The sequence below is a fragment of the Choloepus didactylus genome, chromosome 22 (genome assembly GCF_015220235.1).
Source record: "Choloepus didactylus isolate mChoDid1 chromosome 22, mChoDid1.pri, whole genome shotgun sequence".
Classification (NCBI taxonomy): Eukaryota; Metazoa; Chordata; class Mammalia; order Pilosa; family Megalonychidae; genus Choloepus; species Choloepus didactylus.
Genome location: NC_051328.1, coordinates 39,298,384 through 39,309,893, shown reverse-complemented (window position 1 = coordinate 39,309,893; position 11,510 = coordinate 39,298,384).

Here is an 11,510-nt window from a genome sequence, read left to right as displayed (position 1 = left end):
TCTCTCTGCTCCTCAAGTTCACTGATTCTTTCTTTTGCCAGTTCCAATCTGCTGTTGAAACCCTCCTGAGAATTTTTCATCTGTTATGTGGTCTTCAACTCCAGTAGTTTTGTTTGGTTCCTTTTTAAAATTTCTATTTCTTTACTGAGATTCCCATATCACTCATTCACTGTTTTCCTGATATCCTTTAGTCCTTTCCCTGTATTTTACTTCACCTCCATGGGCACACTGAAGATTATTTTTTTAAAGTCTTTGTCTGATAGCTCCATAGTCTGATCTTCTTCGTTGATGTTTTCTGGATTTCTCTTCTCTTCCCTTGGATGGGGCATCATGTCTTGTTTCTTTGTTTGTCTCACAATCTCTTGTTGCACACTGTACATTTTAATATTTTAAAAGATTAACTCTGGGACTTATTTCCTGAGATGTCTGTTTCTTGAGTTTGTATCCAGCTGTGATATGACAGAGATTTCCCTGAGTGTCAGGAGCTAACAAAACCAAGCAAATCTAATTAAAAAAACACTTTTCACCATCTTTGCATATTGGCCCTGCCTTGCCTGGTGGTCTCCTTCAGAGCTCAGCCCCCCCCCCCCCCCCCCCCCCGGAAGGCCAGCCCTTGGCGAATGCAACGTGCAGGATCTCCCTGTCCTTTCTGGGCATCTTGTCCTGGGCTCATGCTTGCTGTGGCCTTAGGAGGTTCCCTGTTTGCAGGAATTTGAAGGCCCCCCCTCTACTCCCCGGGAAACAGACCTTCTCCCTCTCCCAGGGTTCCACTGCAAGACTTAAAGCAGTTGAGCCTTGCCCCACCCACCAACTCAATTGTTTCTTACTCTGCTTTCTCTGACTCAAGCTGCTTTGGCCTCTCGCTATAGGGACACCAATCATCTGAGATTATGGATCTACCTACTCCGGTGTCCTCATCTTAATGTAACTAATTCCATCACATCATCCCTATTGCTAAATAAGGGCACATTCTCAGGCACTGGGGGCTAGGATTTGAATATATCTTTTGGGAGGCCCCATTCAACCCATAATTCAGGGACATCTATCCTGGGAGTAAGGAAGTTTCCCCAAGAAAGAGAGAGTGAGGCCAGCAACCGAAGGAGAGGCCTTAGGAAAGTGCTGAGGGAGGGAAGGGAGGAGGGCGGACAGAGCCCCACAGTGGGGAAGGGGCGGGCTTCCCTCCCTCAGTGCATAAACCAAAAATAACTTTCAGGAAAACTCAAATCACAGCTCTCCTACAAATATAAAATGAACACATCCAACATTTAACTCATCAAATAACGAGGGAACTGTACGATGTTCACAGGAGAATACTAATAACCACACATATACAGGAAATAAGGAATTTTGAAATGAATTTGCAAATAGATGCAAAACAGATCTATCTACAGGCAATCATCCATCGAGTCCACTGAATACAATGAATTCTCAGTTCAATGGACTAGAATCATTTGCAATTCTATTAGTTTTCTACCACTTTTAGTTCAAAAATAACTCAAAGATGATGAGTCAGAGATAACACAGATGGAGGATTTTTTTTATTGTTTGCCCATTTGAGAAAGCTTTCAGTTTTTTCCCAACACACAGTTATTGATTGTCTTCCGTATGCCTCTGCAGGGTTTCATTTGTTTGTTGGGGCAATTACCTTTTGCTGTGAAACTGTCTATGCCCACGTAGCTCAGTGTCTTATCAAGGTGACTTCACCATTCCCAGAAACTCTTGCCCAGGAAGACAAAGTTGCAAATTACTTTTTTTGTTTGTTTGTTTGTTTGTTTCAGGAACTTCCCCCAAACCCGTTTATCCACTTAATCCTCATCAGAGTAAATAGCTCGTTCTCAGACAATTCAAGATTGGTTTCTAAACCTCTGCTTTCTGTATCTTCCAATCCTAATCAGTTTATTGTGAACTTTGACCACTGAAAGACCCACCTTAAACCAGATAAAGAAAAACAGAACTCAATCCCTCCCCTTCCAAGGAAATGCTAAGACCCTGGCAATGTGTTATCACCCCTTCCACAGAAAACAATAAACTCTGCTAGTTATTTTGGACAGCCAGTATTTTAATATGTATACGTGTATGTAAATGTAAATGTATAAGTATACTATATCTACATATATATACATAATTTAAAAACCCAAACAAGTTAACACTATATATTCTTATATATTCTCTGCATGCTTTTTTCAGTCAACAAATTCCATCTTTTCATTCAGTAACATTTTATCTCATCTAATACCCAGACCATATTCAAATTATCCCAATTGACCCAAAAACATCTTATATCAGACAAATTAGAGATTTGTCCAGACCAGCAAGTAATTGCTAAGCTGGCAATTAATCAGCTCACAGGAAAATCCAAGACTCAAGAGCCTCAGGAAGCAGGTCAGGATAATGGAAAGAAGACATAATCCATCCATCCATCCAACCATCCAACCATCCAACCACCCATCCAACTATCCAACCATCCATCTATCCATCCATCCATGTATCCATTCCATCCTGTACTTATTCTATACCCATTCCACTCCAGCCTTTACGCCAGGTGCATAGTTGACAAACTTGCAACTCTGGCTCCACTTCACCCTCTGCAACAGAACCAGGTTTGAGGCCAGCTCCTCAGACCCAGGCCAGCCCTGCTCCCACAATACAGTGCTGGCAGGGGTACATGTCTTCCACTCCTGCTGGGACAAAGAAACCATCACCCAACTTCTCCACCACTGTTCACCCATCCTGACTTGCTCTAAATATATACCTGCTAGTCCTGTGTGCCCTTCCCATTTATTTAATAGGAAGGGTATTGGGTACAGAAACCAGGATTTCTGCTGACAGCAAAATGAAGTCAGAATAGTTCCTTTTAGGATAAAAGTGTTTGTGTTCCAGCACAAAACAAAGCTGCTGCATTTTTAAAAAATCAGGTCAATCATTCTATTGCTTTCAGCTTCTCAATTGTGCCTGATTAAGTACTTGCTCTAGAATTTGAGGCTCTATAAGAGGAAAGGACAGTTTCCTGGTGACCTTCTCCCTCCCCTCGAAGGAAAATTACTGCCCTAGATTTTTGAATTCTTCATGAAGGCAGAATATGTGAGGAGCAAAAAGCTTATAAAAGGTATGAAAGCAAATTATGACATTTTTTTGGTAATAAAATTGGGCTTGTGCTCCTAATGAAACACAAACACACACACAACATGCTGTTGTCAGGACATTGGAAACACTTTTAAGAAGTTATCATCAATAACACCACTAAGGATAATTCCTGACCTTGACCACTTACTTTATGCCAGACACTGAGCAAAGTGCTTCACCTGCATGCTTTAATTTAATCCTTGAACAGCCTTTGAGGTAAGTACTCTTGGCCTGTTATTAGGCCCATTTGACAGATGAGGAAGGTGAGGTTCAGAGAGTCTAAGTAACTTGCCCAAGGTTACAAAGCTAGAAGCGGAAAGAACCGAGACTGGGACCCAGGCAGGCTGACTCCAGAGCCTGTGCCTTTAATCCCCACGTGGTACTTGAGCTTTGTTTAAAAAAGAAAAACACATTGTACTTTTTGCGTTTCACATACGTAAAAACAAAATAGAAATCATTTATAAACTGTCCGTTTGAGGAAAACCACTTCGCATCTTGATATATACTCTTCCATTTTTATTTTTCCTTTGCTTTCTCCACTTACCAAGTGTAGTATGAACAGACTTTCGTGTCAACAGGCAGATTTCCAGGTGTGTTTTGAGGGCCGTGGGCATGCCTTACTGGAAGCCGCACCTACGAGATCAGAAGAACAAGACAAAGATATCACAACTGGATAAAATCCTCAAGGACCACGTCAGTCACAGCTGCAGCTAACTAACTGATAATTTAATAAACCAGCCTTCTGGTTTATTAACCAGCCACAAATGTCCTTGCAGTAACGGTTAGGCCAGTGCTTGCTTGACCAGACACCTGGACACCGTCATCTGGCCAAGTTGACACATGAACCTAACCATCACGTCTCCACTGTCTTCAACCCTGAACACACTCTGTTCCAGCAGAATATGCTGGTGAAGACGAACCACTACCAAGCCAAATCTCATTTATCCCTGCTCAGAGGGGCCTGGGGGCTGCCTGGAGATCCTTTGGCGGGGGCAATACTGAGGCCCAGTGTTTGCCAGGCTGGGCGCCCTAAGAAAGGAGTGTAGAGAGCCGAACTGTCAAAATGGAGGATCTGGAATCCAAGAAGCCAGAGAAAATAACATCCAGCTATGTCCAGCCAGCCGCTCTGCCCCCCAGGAACTTACTCAAGGAGCTGCGAAGACCCTCCAGAAGGAAATGTGCTTAATCTTGTGTGTTGGTTTGAAGCTGTGTGTACTCCAGAAAAAGATGTTCTTAAAATTAATCCATTCCTGTGGGTGTGAACCCATTGTAAGTAGGACCTTTTGAGGAGGTTATTTCAGTTAAGGTGTGACCCACCTCCGTCAGGATGGGTCTTACTCCTATTACTGGGGTCATCTATAAGAGAAGGAGATTCAGACAGAGAGAGAGAGAGAAGCTGAGATCAACAGAAGCCTGAAGAGAAGGGAGAGAGCAACAGACACCGCCATGTATCCTCCTGCCACGTTGCAGGGGAGCCAAGGATCAGGGTGGCCGGGCTTCAGGGAGAAAGCACCGCCTCGATGATGCCTTCATTTGGACATTTTCCTAACTCAAATCTGTGATGGTGTAAATTCCCATTGTTTAAGCTGAACCATTTCATGGCATTTTCTTCAGCAGCTGAGGAAAATAAAACATCCTGCTTACCCCCAAACGCACCTGGAAGGACAGACACCCTTTCCCCAAGACACCGTGGGGTGCTGCCATTCGGGGGGGCTCCTCAGACTGCAGGTGGTTTCCCGGGAGAGAAAAGAACTGGGAGGAGAATCGGGGAGAGGACAGGGAACCCTCCAAGGCCCCCGTTTAACGCTGGCAGGAACCAATTAGCAGCTTGACAAGGCACAACTGAGTGCAACTTCCCTTTTCATTCTTTGAACGCAGCCCCGAGGGGGTTTTTGTTTGCTGGGCCACACAGGCCCTCGCTCAGGCTGCTCTTTAGGATTCTGTGGACAACTTCAAAAGGGCCCTCCCCACTCCCCCAGACTCACAGGGTGGTTTCCAGGCTCCCCGGGGTTCACCTGTGCAGGTGGAGACGCCCTGGCTGCCTCCTAGGGTGCTGGCAGGCCGCGCCCAGACCGGCTCCAAGCCCCTCTGGACAACGCAGGGAGGGCTCCCCTGTCTATTTCCACACCAGCCAAGCCCCACGTCCCACGCCTGCTCCCGCCTCCCGGCCAGGACCTGGTTGTCCGTGGGACCCTCTCCCTCCAGTCCCCTCCAGCCCTCCCGTCCAGCTCACAGGGCCGGGTGGAAGCGGCTTCTTTCCACACAACCCTGCCTTCTGGGTCACCCCACCCATGACCTCAGGTCTCCCTCTTCCCGTGGGCCAGATCTCTCTCTCCCTCGGCTCCCTGCACCCCTTCCCTGCACCCTGCTTCTCCCCAAGCTCTCACCTCGCCCCTCCATCCCTTCACAGCCAAAGTTCTAGAAGGAGGGATCTCCACGTACAGCTTCCTCCCCTCCCCCCACTTCTCTCTGCCGCTTCTGCCTTCAGCCCTTGGCCATGGAAACTGCCCTTCAAGGTGACCCCTGACCTCCCAATTGCCCTCATCGACTGGGAGCATCTGGTGGGGTTCACCAGCCTCTCCCCCTTCACCCCCAGATCACATGACACTGTCGTCCCCTAGTTCCTCGTCCTCCCTGGTGCGTCCTTCCCAGGGTCATTTACTTTAAAGTGCTTCTGAAAAAAAAGATATGAACACAATATAGACAAAATGTTAATAATTATGGGTGCAGGCATTGAATAGGGATATTCATTGGACTAAGTCTTTCCATTGTTCTGCTTATTTGAAAATGTTCATAATAAATGTTTCGAGGTACCTGGGGGACAGTTGAGACACAAGCTTAGGTTCTGCCCTGTAATCCCCGATCACAATTTAATAATGGTCTGTTCTCCTCGGAGAGGGACCCCACCCCCCAGGAGAGAGGCCTTTCCAGCCATGGCAGCATGTCAAGTGGCCTGGCCTTAAAATTTAAACCGGATGGCATGTTCCTCTGGAGCAGCAGCTGTCCCTGCCAGTCTACGACTTCCACAAACTGCCCCAAGACAGACTCGCTTTCAGAAAGAGAGTGGGTCTTGCACTGGGGATAATTACATCTTGAGCAATGTTTTTTGAAAAAGAAACTTTAACCTGCTGTAAATGTTCAACCAGCTCTTTCTTCCCTTCCTGGGAACGGAAGGCAGAGGGGAGTGGAGGCAGCAGGGCAAGCCCTTTGCCTCCGTCTCCTGTGCTCAAGGACCTTAGGACTCCTTGGGGGAGGGACAGAGGAGGGGCGAGGTCGCCGAGCTGGGCGGGCATGGCTGGCTGCAGCCTCAGTGATGACAAGAATCAGTGGTTCTGGGGCGAGAATGGGCTTCTGACCCACCAGCCAGCAGCTCTGGAAGCCTCTTCCAAGCCATGCACCACGAAAACCCAGTCTTAACCTGGTGCTCAAGGCTGAACCCAGCCACCACCGGTATCCTTCATTTGGCTCTCCACTGTGATTTTTGAAAAAATTTAAATGCAATGTACATACTAAAATGCACAAATCACACGTGTACAACCTGGAGAATTTTCACGATTTGATCACACCGTTTAACTGGCCCCCAAATCCAAAATCAGCATGACTAGCTCCCCCAAGAAAACTCCCCTGTTCCCCCTCCATGTCACTGTACCTCCCCCCACCCCACCCAAGGGTAATCACTCACCTGACTTTGTTACCATAGATTGGCTGTGCCTACATTTGGGACTTTTTATATACATGGAATCACATTGTGGGTACTCATGTCTGACCTCGGTCACACAACGCAATGTCTAGGAGATTCAGCCGTGGTGTTGCAGGGCCTTCGTTCTCATTACAACATGGTCTTCCGTTGTACGAACGTATGCAATTTATAAATCAGTTTTCCTGTTAGCGGCATTCCACCTTGCAACTATGATAGAACACGGCTGAGATGGCCCTAGTCCATGCCTTTTGGAAAACGTGTGCACGGGGTGATGAGCACATGCCAAGGAGCAGAATTGCTGGGTCATCAGATGACACACACACACATTCTGCTCCATGGTGCTTCACGGATTTCTGAGTTAGTTAGCAACATTTATAGTCTGGGGGATTTAGCATAAAAATCAAGATCTCAGCTCTTCTTGCACAGTGGAATGATATTGCTACACTGGACCCAATGTCCCATCCCACCTTAGTGGGTGGGGGTCAGCTCCCCATTTTGCTGCAACTCCCGCCTAGCTCACCCTGCATCACCCACCCGGCCCTGGAGGCTCCTTGACTTTGCACCTCTCAGTAGTGAATGAGCTGATGGGCTTTTACTACAAGACCAATATGAAAGTTCCTGAGCTGCTTCGGTTTACCCAATGTGGTCATTCTGAATGACCCCAGAGGCCTGAGGGTGGTGCTCAGATGACTCCAGTGGAGTCTGTGGCTTTCAGAGGTAGATTAGTTTCCTGTAGCTGCCTTAACAAAGTACTGCAAACTGGGTGTTTTAAAACAACAGAAATTTCTTCCGTCATGTTCTGGAGGCCCGAAGTCTGAAATAGGTGTCAGCAGGGTCCCGACCCCTTCCTAGCTTCCGGTTGCTGGCAATCCTCTGTGCTCCTGGAGCGTCACTCGGGTCTCTGCCTCCCTCTTCACGTGGCCTTCTTCTCTACATCTCCATGTGTCTGTATCCCGTGTCCTCTTCTTACAAGGACACCAATCACCTTGACTTAATGAATTGCATCTGCAATGGCCCTATTTCCAAATAAGGTCACCTGCTGAGGTGCTGGGGGTAAGGACTTCCGCCCATCTTTTTGGGGAAACACAATTCAATCCATAACAAGGCATAAACACACACAAGCCTCCTCACTTTTGCACAAACTAGCACAGAGTAGGATCTGTTTTGCACCTTGCACTTTATGCATCTTGTTTATTCTTCCACATCAGGATACACAGGTCCATCTGATTCTTTTTAACGGCTGCACAGTGCTGTCCTCTTGCCTTTGTGTGTTTATCCAGTCCCTTAATGTGGGAGATTTCAGTCATCACCAATCGCTACCACATGCAAGGCTGTAATGAATATCTTTAAACACCTCTCTCTGTGCACATGTGTGAGTAAATCTGAAGAATAAATTCCTAGATGTGTGATTGTAGCTCAGAGGTTGTCTGCATTTCTTATTTTGATCAATAGTGCCAAATTGCCCATTTAAACTGCCTGCAGCAATATCTGAGTGAGCTAAAGCAAACTCTTGAAAACACATATCTGATCCTGTCATTCTTGATTTAAAGCAACTATTCCCAACCCTGGCTGCACATCAGACTCGCTGGGGGGCTTTCAAACCATTCCTCTAAGTGGGGCTGCAAACCCTAAGTTTCTGATTAAATTGGTCTGGATGCAGCCCAGTCATTGGGGTTTTTTCAAAGTTCCCCCAGCGAGGCTAGCATGCTGCGGGGCTGAGGACCACAGCTTCTGAGGTGTCAGTGGCTCCCCCCCGCCTCTGGCCCAGTGCCAAGTCCACGCTCCTCGGCAAGGTGTAGGAGGCCTGTCAGTTTTTGACTCCAACCCGCCTCTCTACCCAAGCTTCCTGGTACTCGCTGCAGCACCCCAAACTCTCCGGGCTTGCTGAACCTCCTCTGGTTCCCAGATGCCCTGTGGTCTTCAGCCTGCCTGCCTGGGCCCACCTGCCCCTTCTGTCTGCACCTGCTTCTCTGCCTTGCTAGGTGCCACTCACCCATCTCTGTCTAGCCGAGGGCCCAGCCTTTGGGAGCCCTTCCTGGTGCACTTTGCACGCGGGGATGTGTTGAGCCGGCTGGTGCAAGCTTGAGGAACCTAGCATTAGCATCTCTTCCAACCCCGGGATCAGGGGTGTCATGCGTTACCTTGGAAAGGTCACGGTGGGAGTATTTACACCACAATAATCAGCAAACATCACAGATCAGGAGTCTCCTGCCATCTCTCCACCCTGGAAAGCCAGCTGTTGCCATTTGAAGCATGTAACTTGCACCCTGGGGTCCCGGGTCCTCCAGTTCTGCTCATGCCATGTGGTCAGGAGCCTTGGAACCTCCGTAATAATCGGTAATAGTGATGATGTGGGAGAAAAAGAAGAAAATAACAAGGCTAACACTTTCTGAATGCCAGGCCCTGAAATGCATGCTTTTCTCGTTCTCCCCTCACAGGAACCCTAGGATGCAGGGGCTGTGGTTCTGCCACTTTCCTGGGGCCCAGCAAGGAAAGGTCACTTGTCCATGGCCCCATGGCTAGCGAACCACAGAGCCACACTGGGCGCCTGACAGCTGTCTGTTGTGTAGCTGGATGGATCTAACTTCTGGAAGCAGGTAGTGGGGGGCAGGGGGTGCTGGCTGAAATGACAACGTGCTCAGCTTGTTCACATCCCGACTCTGTGTGGCCACACCACCTCACCTGGCAAAGGGCCTTTGCAGACGTGATTAAATGAAGGATCCTGAAGAGGGAGATTTATCCTGGATTACCCAGATGGGCCTGATGTCATCGCAAACGTCCTTTCAACAGGGAAGAGGGAGGCTGGAGAGTCAGAGAAGACATGTCGATACGGAGCAGAGGCTGGAGTGACACAGCTGCACGTGCACCCGGGAACACGGGTGGTGTCTTCTAGCTAGAAAAGGTGAGGAAACGGGCTCTCCCCTAGAGCCTCCAGAAGGAGCCCTCTGACACCTGGATGATAGCTCAAGGCCCATTTCAGATCTGACAACCAGGAGGGTAAAAGAATAAACACGTGCTTTAAGTCACTAAGCGAGGGGACATTTGTTACGGCAGCCCCGGAAACTCAGCCCCTGTCACTGGGACCTGTCCCTTGTCAGGAGACTCGGAGGGACCGTCTTTGGGCAGACAGAGCGAGTGGGCCGGCCGTGCCACGTGTCCCGTATCCCAGACTCCCCAGATGCGGACAAGCGATGGGGGGTAGATTACCTGGATAGCTGAGGTCCAGTCTACACAAAAGGGAGGGTCCTAGGGGCAGGGAGACAGTGGGACCAAGCCCTGCAAAAGGACTCAGTGAGGCAGGGGCTGACGGGGCTAGACCCCAGGGTAAAAGCCAAAGGCCCAAGAGCCTGGGCAAAGTGGCAGAGCTGATAGAGGGCAGCAGAGCTGCAGAAAGAGCACTGGACTGTGAGTCCACCCGGAGCCAGCTTTGCCAGTGACCTGCTCCAGGAACTCCCGCAGCTCACGCCCCTCCTGGGGCTCCCAGCTTCCCTGGGTGAGTGACTTTCAACTTTTCTTTAAAAAACATTTTAACAGCAGACTCCTTTCTTCAAACAAAATATTTCTTTTGCCACTGGAAAAAATTGTTAACATAATAATAGCAAGCACTTACTTCCTGCCAGGCGCCCTTCTAAGGGCCTTACAGATGTAAATTAACATGTTCCCTACTCATAACAGATCGATCATCTGGTAGGTGCTCTGACCTTCATTCCACAGATGAGGAAATTAAGGCACAGAGAGGTTGAGGAACTTGCTCAAGGCTGCTCAGCTGGGCAGTGGGGAATTCTGGATTTGAACCCATGAGCTCTGGATCCAGAGAGACCTGAGATGCGGGGAGAGGTGTGACAGAGATTTATCCGGGAGAGGCTAAGTCAAGATCAATAATAAAGAGCTGGAGAGACGGGGGTTGGGGAAGGGAAGAGGGGACAATGAGAGGATAAGAAAACCTGGATGAATTCGAAATGTAACTCTGGAGGCTGGGCCACGAGGCTCTGAAGCAGCAGTGGAGTCCGAGACAACAGGGGTTGGGGCGGGGTGGACTGAGGTGTTTGGCTGGAGCACATTCCCAATCGCACTACTGCCAACAGATCAGAGCCGAGCTCCCACGGTGGAAGCGGGGGTAGCGGGCAGGGGCCGTTGTCTCCTGTTCCTCCCCTCTGTCACACCCCCATGCCAGCTCCCTCACTCCCTTCTGCAGAACCTCCACTAGTCAGCTCTGCCCCTGCCTGGACGCACCCCGACCCAGGCCACAGGGAGCCTGCCGAGGCCAGCAGCTCCGGCCACCACCTTCCCGGGGACTGCGGAAAGTTCGGGTCTGCTCCCTTCTGGATCTGCAGTCTCTGTCAAGTGGAGATCCTAACCTCACTGGGACCCTCCCCAAAAAGGTGACCTTGAGCCAGCCTCTTCTCTAGACTTCTGGGGCCTCGCCCGTAATACGGAACAGATGATAACTCAGCTTCCGGAAGCCAAGAGGTTAGGCCTCAAGGCCTCTTAAGAGTTAAGAAGAGACCAAAGTATATTGAGCACCTCCATTAGAAGATGGTTTTGCAGTTTCAATCGTCCTTGGTAAGAGAAGCTGAGGCCCAGAGAGGTGTGGAAACTGACCGAGGGCACACAGCAAGGTAGCGACAGAGCCCCAGCCAGGAGCCAGGCCCTTGTGCTTCTCCCTCTCCACCCCCACCACACAGCC